General features: G+C 40.0%; 1 non-coding gene across 1 annotated transcript; it reads right to left on the bottom strand.

Annotated features, from left to right (window-relative positions):
• Positions 1–16,466: 16,466 nt before the first annotated feature.
• LOC122905621 lies at positions 16,467–16,607 on the bottom strand. Its single transcript, XR_006384371.1, has one exon. It is a non-coding gene; the product is annotated as a U4 spliceosomal RNA (small nuclear RNA).
• Between the last annotated feature and the right edge of the window lie 868 nt (positions 16,608–17,475).

Here is a 17,475-nt window from a genome sequence, read left to right as displayed (position 1 = left end):
CCCAACTCAACATACTCAGAAGCATACCTATGGTTGACATCTATTGTCATATAAGATGGCACACAAATGTCCACTTACTGAAGCCATAAATTGAGGGTCACCCTAAATTTCTCCTTTCCCTTACTCTATATCGAATCGGTTATCAATTTCTATCAGAACTTCCTCTTTTATCACACTTACCACTGCCATTTTCCTACTGCTAACATATTGTGCGGTCTCGTCAGTATTCTTTTAGAGAAGAGCAAGAACTTCCTAACCCTCAAAAAAATGAAAAAGCAACCTACTGAATGGAAGAAAATATTTGCAAGTCATATATCTGATATGGGGTTAATATCCAAAATATATTTAAAGACTCCTATAACTCAATAACAACCACAACAACACAAGAATCCAATTTAAAATGGGCAGATCTAAATAGAATTTTTTTTCCAAAAAAGAACATGCAGTAACCAATAGGTACATAAAAAAGGTGCTCAACAGCATTAATCATCTGGGCAATGTCAATCAAAACCACTCCCTACCTTACTATTCCTGAAAATTCCTATTCATCCTTTAGATCTCTCCTCAAAAACCTTCCCCATAAAGCTTTCTAAGATTCTGCCACTCAGTCTTAAGTGCTCCTTCTCCTATATACCTATGTGCACTTTGACTTTCATAAGATTAGGTACTGAAAGAATTTGGTACAAATAAAATGATGATAAATCAGAGCATGACTTCACATCAATAAGATTTTACAAAGATTCTCAAAGACAGTGGGAGTATGAAGGAAATTTCAGAGGAAAGGGAGTTTAGATACTCGTTGAACCCTGTGCCATTTGGACTGAGCTCTGGGAGAGAGGTAAGTAGGGGACAGTAAGCGATAATACAATGTCCAGATTGATTGTAGAATCTGAGAGTAGGGATCAGAGCCTCTCCTCCTGAACAGACCCTCAGGGAGGGATGGAACAATAAGAGAAAAATGGCAACATCATGTATCTCAGCAGACAAGGCTACTCAGGATGGAACAGAAATAGGATTATGACATTGTCGGCCTGAGAGGTACACATAGATCGGGTCTCAGCCACAGAGTGGATTTTCAGGACGCATTTCAGGGTCTTGTGGCAGCAAAGTTGGTTTCGGTGCACCAAGGAAGGGTGCAGAAGTAGCAAGAAGAGCTGCCAGAACTGGGGTTCTGGAACCAGTAATAATGTATCATGATTCCCATGGGCAAACAACATTGAGTCAGTTAAGATTCATCCCTGGAGTTGTTTAGGTGTCCAACCTTTTTCCTCATCTCCAGCTCCAAAGGTAAATTGTAACTGGTAGCTGGTCCTGTAGCCAGGCCAAGTCATGGTGATTTTACTGGGGGAGGGTCTAGAAAAATCTTTGTTCACGCCACAGAAGGAGGCCCTGGAAGAGCCAGTCCCTTTCTGTCTCTGAGCATTGCTGTCTCTTGATACCTCTGCAACCACTCCGGCCATTTTATAGTCTTAAGGCAAGACAAACTGAGAGCAAAGCTAACCTAGGAGGAGGCAAAGAAACAAATGAAGAACCAAGGTCCCTCATGATGTTGAGCCACTGTAACAGCTCAATATATATTTAATATATATATTTAATATATTTTTCTTTATTATTTAAACCATGTTGGGTCAGAACTTTCTGTTACTTTAAATCAAAAGCATTTGAATTATCTAATTATATAACTTAAACTTGCCCTCTGAAAACGAGCACAATCCTCCTCCTTTGCTCATTTGCAAGAGTTTCATTATCAATTGTATGCTATTTTGTGTTGAAAGGTTCAATAAAATATCAAATAAATGGCAGAGAGGGAGGCCAGGGTGGCGTACATAGTACATGTTGTATAAAAACACTCAGCTGTGGGTTGTGCAGACAGCCTACGTTGGTGGAGAGATCTTATAGAGTAGGGAGCTGAGACTCCCTGCTTGAGGGGGTGGAGTTCAGTCTGCCCTGCTAGTTGTCATTGTCCAAGGGTTCCTGAGACTGGTTGGCATGTGGAGGGATATCCATGAATGTTTTCTTAGGAAGCTACCTCAGGGAGAGACATTCAATAAACTAATAATTTTAGATAACTACAAAATTAATCCATGCTGCATGGCATCACATGGGATCCCTACTCAGTGTACTTTCATGGTCTCTGTTCTTCAGAGGCTAGAAGCCGAAAGAACAGAAAAGAAAGCAGACAGTGGGAGTCGCATAGGCTCATGGGAGTGAGAACCTAAGAGAGAGAAGGATGGCGGATTGGAGGAGGGGGAAGGAAAGTTAAAATGCACAGGACCTAGGGTGGCACCAGTTGCTGTTTAGCTCCATCTGATCGGGAAACCTGGTTGAGGAGAACAGCAAGTAAGAGTGGAACAGTGTGACAGTCTGAACCCATTAGGAAAGGCGAGTTGATGTAATAGCAGCAAAGAAGAGGCAGGCATGGGGGGCCAAAAGAGGATTTTGAGAGTCTGATATCGAAGAGACAGACGTAGTGGGGAAAGGCTAAGAAGTAACTAAGCTGGCTGAGTGGGCAAGGAGGATGGGGGACAATGAGGGACAGGGGAAGAGATACTGTGCGCACCACATGTTGTCTTATTATCCTGTCATCTGCATGGATGGAAAGAGAAAGGCCATTTCAGAAAATAGCATAATCTTTCATCACTGGCAAAAGATTCCACATGCAGAGATAAAAAATTGCATTATTGAAGGTATTTAGCATAACGCTAATCATCTCTTTTTACTTTGAAAGCACAAAGAGATACTGTGCATATTTTATTAAGATGTTTGCCTTAATCTGCTTCAAAATGCAGTCACCCTACAAACTGGCTTACTGAGCCATTTCTAGGGGAAAACTGGGGAGGGGACTTGTTGTAAAGGCCGTTTGATTAGCCTACACCTAACTGGCAATATTCTTTTTTAAATTTCCTTTGAAATGCCTAATATTTTATGACATCTTTCTGCTCTGCTTACTGAGAAAGTTTGAGAAGAAAAAAAATTTTTAATCTGTGTCTGTTTAATTGCTTCCTTCCTTGTGATGACTAGTTTCTTTTTCCTTTTGTTTTTTTCCCTTGTGTTTGTTTCTGTTTACTACCTTGCAGGTTGTGACCCAAGCAGAGCCTTTAGATCCTAAAGAAGCTGCAGCTTCACCCCCAGATACAGACTTTGCAGCCTCCTTAGCATCATCAGACCCTTCCACTGAATACTCAGAATGGACGCATTGGACCACATGTCCTGGATATTATCAAAGATCCAAGGTCTTTGTTTCAGTATTTTCCTTTGAGAACTAAGACTAGTATATGTACCATGGAATGATGAAAGAACTTGGACTTTAAGATTCAATGAATCTTGTATTTTTTCCTAATTATGACTTCTATAGAAATTTAACCTTCTTATGCCTCAATTACCTATTTGTAAAAAGGGGTGACAATAATGATCATCTTCCACATGTCTTATGACAATTAGGTAAAATAACATTATGATATCTGATTAAAAGAAGCATTCAATGAATAGTATCCTCCTCTATCTACCTTCAAACAGGTAGATTCAATTTTTTAAACTAATAAAAAGGCTTTATTTGGGTCTTTTGTTCTACTTTGTTTATGCTTCTTATGGATCATGGGAAACTGAAAATTTGTTCCCAGCCAAGCTCTCATCCTAGACTTCATGTCTGATTTAGACTTTCATCACCTAGCTTTCCTTTAAATTATCTTTCTTTTCTTTAAATAAGACATTCAGGTCCCCTTTTCTAATGCACTTTGCAATTGGCATTGCTTCAAATAATATGCCATTCTCATTAATATTAAACTTGCAAAAGAAAACAATTTTCTCTCCTTCCTAAATTTTTTTAAGTACAATATGGATGATGTGTGTCTCTTTGAAAAGTTTTCCATAAAGTGCTGCTGATGTTTTCTTTCTCTTTAGTCTCCTTCCTTTAGCAGCAGGGGCATTCCATCCGGTGCCACCAATTATTATCACTGAGTGACAATTGCTGCATCTTACAGTGGGGAAAAAGCACTGAAATGCAACTCAAGAGACTGGGTTTTAGCCCCAGCTCTGCTATCAACCAGCTGGGAGAACCTTAACTAGCTCACTAAATATTCTGCTACATTAAGTGATTAGAACAGAATTGCTCTTCCCAATAGCCTTGAGCACATTACCATTCTGTTAATTAAGAAGAAAAAGGGGGGGGGAGGCATTTCATATCAGATTAAACAGAATAAAATGTTTCTAAACTGCAGAACTTCTCAGGGCCTTTGGTATGCAAATGAATATGATGAATCCTTAGAAAAATGTATGTGCTGGATATCAGTAAGTACAATGTCATGATATTACTATGAGGAAAACAGAGACAATTTAGGAAATTCTGCATAGGATAATTTCTGAAGTCCCTTCCTCTTCCATAATTCTGACTACTGATTGATTAATATTTAGATTACATTGAATTAGTTCTTGCTATGTACCAAACAATGTGGTAGCACAGGAGCACTGGACATACTGAGAAGAATGATATACTCGCTCCCCATAAAGATTTAGCAATGTAGTGAGGGAGAATATGATACCAGAGTTACTCAAATCCGAACCATTTCTTAATTTTATTCATATCCTCGCCTCACATCCATCTCAAAGACAGGTGAGGGGCGCCTGGGTGGTTCAGTGGGTTAAGCCTCTGCCTTCCGCTCAGGTCATGATCTTGGGGTCCTAGGATCAAGCCCCACATCAGGCTTTCTGCTCAGCGGGGAGCCTCCTTCCCCCTTCTCTCTCTGCCTACTTGTGATCTCTCTCTCTGTCAAATAAATAAATAAAATCTTAAAAAAAAAAAAAAGACAGGTGAAACTAGATATGTGTAGAGTGAGGGTCAGTCAAGCCTCTTTGGTGACAGTGGGTTGTTTACGCCAGCAGTGGAAACCCTTCTGCTCATTCCCACTGCTCTCCTTGGAGAGATGCTCAACCACTACTACTCATTTTAGTGACTTCTAAAGGGAGGAGTTGTTGCAAAAGGATATTCTCCTCCATAAAGAGATCTCACAAACAACAAGAAAAATACAAATACCTCATTAGGGATAATTAGTAGAAAAAGGATACATGAACTAAAAATCTAAAAAAATAAAATAAACCTTAAAATGAAATGAAATATAGCACAGTATAGTATAATATAGTGTGATATGATATGATATGACAGAACGAACCATGCTGGGCCCTAGAAATGAAAAATGACTAGATTAAAGGGAAGACGAAAAATGACTGATAGATTTAAGGGAAAGAAAGAAAAGAAAAATGACTAATAGATTTAAGGAAAAACAGACACATAGACAAGCAATTATAAAACACTATGGTAATGCTAAGATAGAAAGCTCTAAGCGAAGAGAAGTTATCTTTCTCTGGACCATGCCCATAAAGGCATCCCAGAAAAAGAAGTGTCTTAGCTGAGTCTTGAAGGACCCAGACTGACAAATGAGGGAAATGAGTCCAAGCCAAGTATTCGTTCTTTTCTGTGGTATTATCTAAAAATAGTATGGCCCAATAGGGCCCCAAACTTGGAAAACTGAATGATTGTCTCTCCCAAGTAGAAATAAAGGCGATCCCCCTATTCTTTGACCTTATTCCTGAAGCTTCCTGGATATTTACTTTGTTTATATACCATTAGTCCCTTAATGCACAGCTACTTGAACTCTGAGACAAGGAGTTGGCTGCAGGTAATTTATTTCAAATTATTCTAGAAAACAGAAGTGAAGAAATAGAAACGTGAGACAGGCATATTTATTTCCTATTGCTTCTGTAACCAGTTACCACAAATTTAGGGGCTTAACACAAAAAAAATTTATTATTTTAGGGTTTTATAGATTAGTAGTCCAACAGAGGTTTCAAGGGGCTAAAATCATTGTGTCAGTACCCTGCATTCAATTCTGGAGGCTCTAGGGGAGAATGTGTTTCCTTGCCTTTTTTAGTTCTAGAAGCCTGCCTATATTCCTTTGTTCATGAATCCTTCTGCCATATTCAAATCCAACAACCTTGCCTCTCTAGGACTATTCTTTCATAGTCACATATCTCTCTGACCATAGCCAAGAAACTTTCTCTGCATTTGAAGCCTCCTGTGATTAGTTTGGGCCCCCCTGGAATATCCAGGGCAATCTCCCCATCTCATGGTCCTTAAACTCAATCATATTGGCAAGGTCTCTTTTGCCAAGTAAGTTAATATATTAATGTATTCTGGGGGTTATGATGTGGACATCTTTGGGGGACCATTCTGCATACCACAGAGTGGATGATAGAGAGACCAATCAATGGTGCTTTGATGAGTGTATTAACCTATGGGATGCAGTTTTGCTGGTGGTCCTCTGAGGAGCTGTGCAGAATGCATATCAGAATTGTCCCACTTTAGAATAGGGAGACTGAAGCATTCTACCACCACCTGTTCCCCAGGGGTTGAAGGCTGAGCTTGGAGACATTAACACCTCCCCATTTGGGGGTGGTCCCTGCCATATGTGAGTGGTCTGTACAGTTTAAGGAGTAGCCAAGCAGAGAGATGTGACAGAGAGCACATAACTGTTCAGTATTTCTTGGTTAAAATCAGGTGGGTCAAGAGGATGTGATGTTGTATCTAACAAGTATTGCTAAGATAGCACCTCAATCTGTTAAACACACTTTACCGTAGTCCTTTATTAGAGAACAGATTAATTAAGAAATTTAGGGCTGTGTCCTAAATGTCCTTTATTGAGGCTATAAGAAATGCCAGTTGTTGGGGACACTGTCATATTTGGATAATGATGACTGTCCTCTGAGCACCAAGGTAGAGAGTAGATGCTGTCATGGAACAGAATCTATAGTTTCAGGGGGGGCGATATGCTTTCAGAGTTGCAGAAGCCAGAAGACACTGCAAAAGCAGACAGAAGTACCATAATGGGTAGCTAAGCCAGAGTGGTAAACAATGTACCTTGGCCTATCTTGATCTATCACAATAACTAATAGATCATTATCTTAGGGATGAGATAGACGGTCAGCTGACTAGTGAATTGCTTGATTTGTAAAACAAGAAAAAAAAATTCGGAACTGGTAAGAAGAAGGTTAACATCTACTACTTCAATAGGGCATTGCAATTCTTTGCTCAGTTCCCATATCTGAGTCAAATCTCAGATGCAAGTGCCATTGGTTGAAGCAGAGACATTTTTTTTTTGAGACGTTTTCTTCTTGAGGAAGTACCCTGATCATCACTGCAAGTATACTCAATAAATATTCCTCCAATAATTCCCCAAAGAGATGGGATGCTGTTTTATCAGAGTAACTTCACACTGAATAGAGAGGGAAATTCAGACTTTTTGAGAGCTGTTACAACAAGGCTTGGGGAAACAATAACACCTGAGGTTCCAAAATTCCATCATAAGGGTTGTCATGGACGTTTACTGAGGCCAGGTGATAAATGTATCCTAAACGATTACATCTTAGTGCCACTTCAATGGTTCTGTGAACCAAGCAAATATTTGTTGGAAGAAATCAACAAAAGCTCTGGGTGCCTTACTATTGCTATTGCTCTAATAATAATTCTTTTTAATCCCCATCAGTAAAGACGAGAAGAAGAAATTTGCTTTCATATGGAGAAAACAGCAGTTCACATTCGATGTCTTTCTCTAGGACTGTGTTAATTCTCATGCCGTCTGTCACAACATAGTAGGACACTGGCTCTCTTGAAATTCTGCAGAATGATACATTGCTCCGATGTTCTGATAACTTCACGTTCAGCAGAAAGTGGCAAGTACTCTGGACACTCTGCCAAGATATTTGCATGTCAGAAATAGGAAATAAATTTATAGGTCGATCATATTGGTAAGTTTTGTATAAGTACATTGATCTGAGTCATGCCAAGACAACCTCTTTAAAGTAAAGGATAAATTGTTGCTCCATGTACCCCCTGATATTAAGAGGTATATATATATCCTTATTAGATCTTGAGGCAGTATAAGCCATACCTGAGAATATTTCCCCAACCCATTCTCCATCAGGTGACTTAGAAGGCTATCAGTTTTAATGGAAACCCCAATCAGTAAAGGGTTCTGCAGCAGGTCTAAGCTCTAGTTCAATCTTCCTGCCTCTCAGGTCATAGGATCTTGCAGATCTAATGGTGGTAGAGAGGGCAAGCCCTAGCAGAAGGGTCCTAGGGTTCTAGAGCACGATCTCGTGTTCTTCAGCAAAGGGCTACTCATCACTTGAAAACTAGGTCCTGGCATGCTCCTGAGCCCCAGTAGGGCTCTAAAAGCTTGATAGTGAAATATCAGTGACTATGCAATATCAGTGACTGTCAGATATTCAAAGTCACAATGTAGAGTGTGTGTGAGAACAATTCCTTGTATAGTGGAAAAGATCCAATGGGGATCAAGCCCAGCCTGGTCCAGAGAGCACTAATAAAATACATGAACATGTGTCTAAGACTCTCATTTCACTTATGACTATTGAACTGATACTGCTCCCTCACTTTCTACCTAAGAACTCAGGAATTTTCCCATGACCAGCTGATAAGGGAGGAAAATTCTCAAGCCTCCCTTAATGGATGGGTTGGCTCAGTACATTGGTGCAAGCCAAAAATGGACTGCTGCTAAATTACAGTCCCACTCAGAGTTGGCCCTGAAGGATAATGGTGCAGGGAAATCCTCTCAGTGGGTGGAGCTGCAAACATTTCAGGTCATCAAATTTATATGAAGGAAGAAATAGCCTGGGAAATAATATAAACAGACTCCAGTGGCTTGGACGGTTGATCAAGACCTGGAATGTTAGGAGAATGGAAGCAAGGAGTTTGAGGGTGAAACATGGATGGACTTGTGAAGTGGCACAGATTGGGAAGGCACCTGTGCTCACAGCATTGCACCCCAGAGATTAAACTTCATGATCCAATGGTGGGACATCAGTCAGGCTCCATCTGTGGTCACCACAAAGATGGTATGTAAGAGGACTATACATAGAGTTCCCCGAGAGGTACAGATGAACCCTATTCGTGGACCTAAAATATGAGCACCCTTTCACCAATGCTACTGCTGAAGACTAAGACTGACCTATCAGCAGCAGGGACCAAATTAGGTGTTCTCCCCTGAACACCTGACTTATACAGCCAACTTCCTCTTGACATTTCCACATATATACTGAATCAACATCTCAAGGAGGAAGGAATGATAGAAGGGAGGGAGGAAGGGAGGTAGAGACAGAAAGGTAGGAAGGAAAGTGTAATGGATTAAATATTATCTCCCAAAAAGATATGTCTAAGTCCTAGGTCCAAACTTCACACCTTTGGTATCTATGATTATGACCTTGTTTGGGAATAGGGTCATTGCAGATGTAATTAAGTTAAGGATCTCAGGATGAGAACCTTTTAGATTTGGGGTGGACCTTTTAAGATAAAGGAGAGGGAGATTTGAGACACAGAGATGCTGAGGGAAGAGACAATGGGAAGACAGAAGAAGAGATGGAGTTATGTTGCCACTAACAAAGGAATACTTGGAACCACCAGAAGCTGGAAGGTAAGGAAGGATCCTTCCCTAGAATCTTCAGAAGGAGCATGGCCCCACAGACACCTTTATTTCAGACTTCTGACTTTCAGAACTGTGAGAAAATAAATTCTTGCTGTTTTAAATCATCAAATTTGTGCTAATTTGTTGCAGCAGCCCTAGGAACCTGATACAGGGAGAAAGAAGATACATACGCAAGAATTGCAAATACTTGATAAGAGCTTCGTCTTTGATATAATTTATAAGTTGAGAGATAGTAAGTGATTGCAGTGATTCCTTCTAGCCCAAAACATTCATGAGTCTAATCAAGGTCTTGTAATAAATATCTATTGTATTTTGTAGGAACTAAGGGAAGACCAGGGAGATTGAATTCTGTGCTCCCTCAGCCATGTGCCTTGAGGTTCCCCTGCAGTACAGGTTGTGTAGACAGACTGAGTAAATCTTTTCTCCAGTAATGGAAAAAGGACAGTTTCCTTGGCATTGTTCTGTGGAAGAAGTATATGTAGGAAATTGCCCTGCAAAAATGCAGTCAGAACTATTTGATTCAAAGTAGTTAACACAATTTTTATAAGCATGGAAGAAAGAAAATAGATTTTATTTTAGTCCTAATGCAGCAGAGATCGAAGAAAATGGAAAATACTAATGAATGTAATTCAGGTCTAAAATATACAGAGAAGTGAACTTAATAAGCAAATTGGCCTCCGGCCCTAACATTACGTTTCATTTCTTCAGGTAGAATAATTATGTAAAAAGAAAAAAAACCTAACATTTTTGGTTCTCAACTTTGTTAATTAAGCAGGAAAGTTGGAGGTAAAAATTTATTCTACTGGTTCTTAGGCAGAGATGTAGTGTTTCAGTGTGCTTCTCAGAAATTCAAATATAGAGGGGTGCCTGGGTGGCTCAGTGGGTTAAAGCCTCTGCCTTCGGCTCGGGTCATGATGTCAGAGTCCTGGGATCGAGCCCTACATCCGGCTCTCTGCTCGGCGGGGAGCCTGCTTCCTCCTCTCTCTCTCTGCCTGCCTCTCTGCCTACTTGTGATCTCTGTCTGTCAAATAAATAAATAAAATCTTTAAAAAAAAAGAAATTCAAATATAGAGACGAACATACAGATGTTCTGGTACTTTTCGAATGTCGATATTTGGGTTCAAGTGATACAGATACACTGGCTTATATGTGATTTTATTAAAGACACACTTTTGCTATCCACAATCATTTCCCGGTAAGCTTGTCTAAGTTTCATGGCTTTAAAATACCATCTTACTGCTGACAACTCCCAAATTTGTATCTCCAGCTCAGACTTCTTTCCCTAACACCAGACTCGTACATCCAACTGCCTCTTGACATCTCCACACATGTATTGAATGAACACCTCAAACTTAACATGTCCAAACCCCCTGATGTCCCCCCTCAAGCCTGCTGGCACTCCTCACTTCTCTGCATTCATTAGTGGCATCTCCATTCTTGTCACCATTTTCCTCTGGCATCTCAAAATCAGTCCTTCATGAAATGCAGCCATCTCTCCCGTTAGAATACATCTAAATTCTGATCACTTCAAACATTGCCACCCTCAGGCAATTCCATCGTCCTGACCTGAATCTTGCAATAGTTTCCAACTGGTATTTCTGCTCCCACCCTCCTCCAATCTAATTCTCAAATAGCTGCAGGAAAGATCCTTGTAAAACATTAAGTGAGATCATGCCATTCTTTTGCTCAAAATCCTGCAGTTTCTTTCCTTCTTACTGAGAGTAAAAGGTTCCCCTTACCGACTTCCACAAACTTGCCTGCAGCTACTGGATTCTAGCCCATCCTCCCTTGCTACCAGCCTTCCTCTCTTCGAGTACAGCAGGAAAGCCTCCTCTCAAGGCTTTTGCTACTGCTGTTCCCTCACCTGAATGGTCTTCCGTTAGTCCAAGTCTTCCAAGAGGCAGACACCAAGATGGGATTAAATGTGCCTGCATTTTATTAGAGGATTTCCTATAATGCAAGCCTGACCCTGGTGAGGGGGAGAGGGAAGGAAGGTGGGGTGGGAACATCCTCGAATGCCACACACACTATGGAAGTTTCCATAAAGCCCTCAGGGAGTTCTCAAGCCAAAGTCAGCTGTCTGGAGAGTCTCAGGTGCCCCAGGAATGGGCCTGCCTTGATGCTGGCACCCCTGAATCTTGTGGAAGTCAGAATTCTGCAAACCACCCCCAAAGATGTTCACATCCTCATCTCTGGAACCTGTAAGTACTACTTTTTTTTTTTTTTTTTTTGGCCAATGTAATGAAGGTTAGAGATCTTAAAGTAGGGAGACTCTCCTGAATTGGGGACAAATCCAACCACATAAACCTTAAAAGAGAAAAACCTAGTGAACTGTTGTGGGAATGCAGGTTCTTTAGGAGCCAAGAAGCTCCAGTGGACAGTCAGCAAGAAAATGAGGACTTGGGTCCTACAGCTGCAAGGAACTAATTCTGCCAAAGACCTCAGTGAGCTGGGAAGCAAATTCTCCTCTGGAACCTATAGATAGAAGTCCAGGCCTGCCTACTCCTCGATTTTAGCCAAGGAACCAGCCAAGCCCATCCAGTCTACCTACGGAAACTGTACGATAGTAAGTTTGTATTGTTTTGAGCAACAAGGTTTAGGGGTAACTTGCTATGGTGGCAATAGGAAACAAGCACACTCTGTAGCTGGAGGTTACAGCTGTGAGGCACATTCGGCAGGCCTCCATTCCATCCCATGGAGAGGCACAGCCCAGCCCTTTTCTCCTGAGCTCTCCCCTGCCTTACTCTCTATAGCACGCATATTTCACTTTTTAACACTCCTTATCATTTCCTGATTGGTTTGGCTTATTGCTGTTTTCTTCCAGAAGGACAAAAATTTTCATCTGTGTGCTCGCTGACGGGCTTCTGACAGTGCCCAGAACATAAGAAAATGCTCTTGAAAACTGAAGGAATGACTATCAGTACTCCAGCATTTGCATTTGGTCTGTATTATGGCAGCACGCACTTCATTGAATGCATGGGACGTGAGTCGAGAAGTCCAAGTACAGAAGGGTATAAAGCTAGGGGTGCCTGGGTATCTCAATCAGTTAAGCAACCAACTCTTGATTTCTTTCGGCTTGTGCCCTGATCTCAGGGTTGTGAGATCCAGCCCTGTATTGGGCTCTACAATGGGCATGGGCTCTTGAGATTTTCTTCTCTCCCCTTCTGCCCCTTCCCTCTAAAACAAAGAAAGGAAGATGTAAAGTTATGAAAGCCATAAAAACTAAGGATCAGTGCCATCGATCTACTGTCTTCCTACCTAGGAATTATGTGGCCACTGATCATCAGAGTGACAGCATCTTCTATGTGTATGCTGTCAGACCGACTAGTACTTTGCTGAGAGGGACCCCTCCTACAAATCTCTTGGCTCACTCCTTGGCAAGGAGATGGCTAGCCCCTTCCCCTTTCCTCCCTCCTTGGGTATCCTGGAGCTACTTACTTAGTCCAAGAGAGCTGGTAAACCCTGCCTTTGGCATTTTATAGTTTGCAAATCACATTGACATCTGTGATCTGGTTATTTTGATGAGGTCATTCACCTCAGGTCCAAGTGATACAATCTACAATTTAGAGATAAACTGAGGCTCAGAAAGACAGTCATTTGCTCAATATTATGCAAATAATTAGAAGCAGAGCCTGCACTCAAACCCATAATGTCCAACTTCAAATTCCATGTCCATCACCTTGGGACAACGCGCCTTTTGGCTTTGGGCTTGACTGGTTTAAAAATGATGAATGAGAAAGAAGGCATGGGGGGACAGAGAAATCAGTTTAAGAGAGCTAACTGTAGTAGAGTAAGAAAATTTTGAGAAGAGGAAAAAAATTAGGGCCTAATAAATTGAGGAAGAGTACCAAAAAGCTTTATTTTTGAACATGCGTAAAAACAGACGACATGCATTAAATATGTACACAGTCACTGGTGACTCACCCATATATTTCATTAACCTGGACATGACACTGGGAAAATCCTAATGAAAACCATGACTCTACATGCTGAGTACAACATGAAGAGAGAATCCTAAGCATTGCCGAAGTCAGAACATCTTAAATTATCATCTCACCTCAAGGGCACTGTGGCTTACACCTGCCTAGGGGAGAGCATCAGGAACACGTATCACCAGGGTTCCCTCATGTCCCATGCGGATCACAACTCGTTTTTCTTCTAAAATGGATGCTGCTGTGGGGGGTGTGGGTGGTGCAGCTAATTACACATCTGACTCTTGGTTTTGGCTCAGGTCCTGATCTCAGGGTCCTGATCTCAGGGTCATGAGATTGAGCCCCATGTTTGCTTGAGAGTCTGGTTGAGATTCTCTCTACTTTTTCTCTCTTCCCCTTATACTCTCTCTCAAAGTAAAGAAAGAAATCTTTAAAATAAAATAAAATAAAATGGACCCTGCTATGATTGTTCCTATAACATGGATGGTTTAAAAAAAAAAACAGGGGGAAGGGAAAGTTATAAAATTAACAATTGGTCATTTTAGAAAATTTCAAAAATAGAGAAAAATATAGAGAGTAAGCGAAAATATTGCCTAAAGTGCCACTCTCCAGAGTCTCTATTAACATTTTAGTATACCTCTGCCCAATTCATTTTGTGAAGTTTCACACATTTTAAATAGAAGGTTATAAATAAAATTGAAGTACTTTAAGGAGGGCACGTGTTGGGATGAGCACTGGGTGTTACACGCAACTAATGAATCATTGAAGACTACAACAAAAACTCATGATGTACTATGTGTTGCCTAACTGATTATAATAAAAAAAAATTGAAGTACTTTAGATTCTCCCTCCCCAGATCCATTCTCCTTTCAAAAATGTGACACGCATCCTTCAAGTCAAAATTTTATATTTTTGTTACATACACATTTGCATTATATTATTTTTGTTTTTAAATGTTTGCATAAATGCCACCATACTGTTCTAAAGCTTTCTTCAATGCAGCTGTTTTTCATTCAACCTATTTTTTAAATCTATCTTTATTGTCAAAGGTAAATGTATTGCTTATGAATTTGAACTGCTAGGTAATATTTCATTATATGACTAGACCACAATTTATTTATTCCTTCTGAATAACACCTAGTTCTTTTCAATTTTTTCTCTCATATTTAAAGAACACTACAGTGGATATTCTTAAAATATGACTTCCTGGAGCACATTTGCAAGAATTTCTCTGGACAATATTTTTAGAGGAGAAATTCGTGGATCATAAGGTATACACAATTTTAGTTTCACTTGATATTGCCAAATTACTCTCCCTGTAGTGGGTGTACCAATTCACCTGTATGAATGAGAGGTCTTTTCTTCACATGCCTACCAATATTTGGTACACACACACACACACACACACACACATAAACATACATACACATAAACATATATTATACATCTATACATACATGAATATTCTGGATATGAATTTTTGTTATTGTGTTTCAGATACCCTCTCTCAATCTGACTCTTGCCTTTTAAACTGGATTATCATACAAGTTTTAAATTTGATAATAGTCAAATTTATCAGTCTTATGTCCTAATAATTGTACTTTTTTCTTATCTTATCCAAAAAGTCCCTTTCTTGACTCTGTCATTGTGTTGTTGGATAGTCACTGTTTGCCCTTCCAGATTCACCCTCCACCCTTCTCTACTCTGTGCTCTGTGCCAGCTGGACTCATTTGGCTTCTATCTTCCAGTTGAGTCTCATCAGTGGGAAACATCTGCAGATTGAGAGGCAGGAAGAGAGAAAAACTGAGGTATTGGCATTCCTGAGTCATTCTTTGCCATATGAAGTTTTGGAAATATTGCATTCCTCTATCTCAGGTTGAGGTCCCGCTGAGTAGCCCTTTTCTGTAGCTCTGGCTTTCCCTTAATTGATCCCTTCCCATTCCCCTTCAAGCCTAGGGATTATAACAGGATTGTTGGCTGTCATCAGTCCCAGAAGAATTCATGATTCCCTATTTGTTTCTCTTAACTGTCCCCATAGCTTTGTAAGTCGTCCAGTCATTAAGCTCTCTTTGGTTACCACTTTTGAGTGACTACCTGTTTCCTGCCCAGACCCTGATCAATATAGTCATCAATATTTTCTTATATATGTTCTTCTAAAATTTCAATGTTTCTTTTTTAAGATTTTTATTTATTTATTTGACAGAGAGAGATCACAAGTAGGCAGAGAGGCAGGCAGAGAGAGAGAGAGGAGGAAGCAGGGCTCCCTGCTGAGCAGAGAGCCCGACGTGGGACTCCATCCCAGGACCCCAAGACCACGACCCGAGCCAAAGGCAGAGGCCCCGCCCACTGAGCCACCCAGGCACCCATAATAATTTCAATGTTTCTTTAGAGTTTGTTTATGCACAACACATAGTATGAGGTCAGGAACTAATGTCAATTTCCCCCATATATATGGAAAGCCTGTGTCCAGCATCACTTACTGAATATTTCCAGTCCTTGCCACTGACTTAGTGGCTTCTCTATCATACACCACGGTAGCACATACACTTGGGTCTGTTTTTAAGTAATTTATGCAATTCCAGAGAGGCAAGACCCTTAACATCTCCATGCAGATGGTACTAGTGTGTATTTCATATTGTTGTTGTTGTGAGGATGAAGTGAGTTCATACTTATCTGTTACTTTGATCAGTAGAGGGCACACAGTAAAGCCAAAAAAATTCAGCTCTTAGTGTCATCATTAATATTTGTAGGTGTTTGCATAAATCCTGAATTATTTTAATGACTCCAGCTTTATAATTAATGTTGGTATCTGCTAGCCCAAATATTTTTTCCTGTTTTCTTTTAAGTTAAAATTTTATTAAATGTTTTAAGCATTTTCCCCTTAAAATTATATCAATTATTAAAAACCATTAGAATAATTTTTTGCTAATAAGAATAATTTTTAATAGTTGAATATTATTCTATCATATGTACATATCTTTTTTTTATTTCTACAGGATAAACAGGTAAGCTTTATACTGTCTTTTGAGAACAATATATTCAGTCTCTGTAAAGACTGTCAAAAATTGCCAATGCTGACTATATTTCAAGTCATCATGGCGGGGTATTGGGAAAAGTTTTCAATTAGCAATAATTACGCCTCGGATAAACCTCATTGGCTATGATACTGCCACTGCACAAAGCTATATGTACATATCTTAATTTAACTCTCAATTTTCCTGATGTGTGACCTGTCCCAGCTTTTTAATATTGTCAGTAATGTTATGACAAATATTTTACATAAATTTTTATTTGTATTTTATATTATTACTTTAAGATAGAGCTATTAATCGGGCTCCCTGCTCTGCGGGGAGCCTGCTTCTCCCTCTCCCACTCCCCCTGCTTGTGTTCCCTCTCCCGCTGTGTCTCTGTCAAATGAATAAATAAAATCTTAAAAAAAAAAGATAGAACTCTTGAAGTAGGATTAGAGTCAACATGGGTAGAACTCAGGTTGCTAGGGCATTGAAGACCAGATATTTCTTACACTTTTGAAACAATAAATTGTTTTTAAAAATCTGTCAGGATAGTAGCTTCTGGATTTAGTGTGGGTATGACCAGTGAATCCCATAATTATACGTCTACCGCTATAAGTTAGAGGCAATGCTATGTGGAATTGTATGCCAGTATTCAGATACTCCCTAAGTCTTACCTGATAGAGGCTGAGATCAGCATTGGGAAAGAAAATGTATATTTAGAATAGGATTCAATTGCAATAGGGAAAAAATGCTGACCTTTTCAGGACAGAACGGATCTTTTTAGGGTAATCAACTTATCACCAAGTAGCTGATTCGTTTCCTCCAAGATAGTAATATACTGGAGGCTTAAAGTCAGTCTTTGTGGCTCCTGAATTGGACATTCAGCAGCAGTAAAAGATGTATCAGCCTTGTTGAGAGATCCATGGTGGCAGGCCCATGTATAGCTTCTGTTCCGCCATAGCTACCCCACACATGAACCCACTGCATAGCATTGAGGTAGCCAAGGACAGAAAGTGACCATCATTTTCTGGACTAATT

The sequence above is a fragment of the Neovison vison genome, chromosome 4 (assembly GCF_020171115.1).
Source record: "Neovison vison isolate M4711 chromosome 4, ASM_NN_V1, whole genome shotgun sequence".
Lineage (NCBI taxonomy): Eukaryota > Metazoa > Chordata > Mammalia > Carnivora > Mustelidae > Neogale > Neogale vison.
This window is presented reverse-complemented; position numbering and strand designations above follow the sequence as displayed.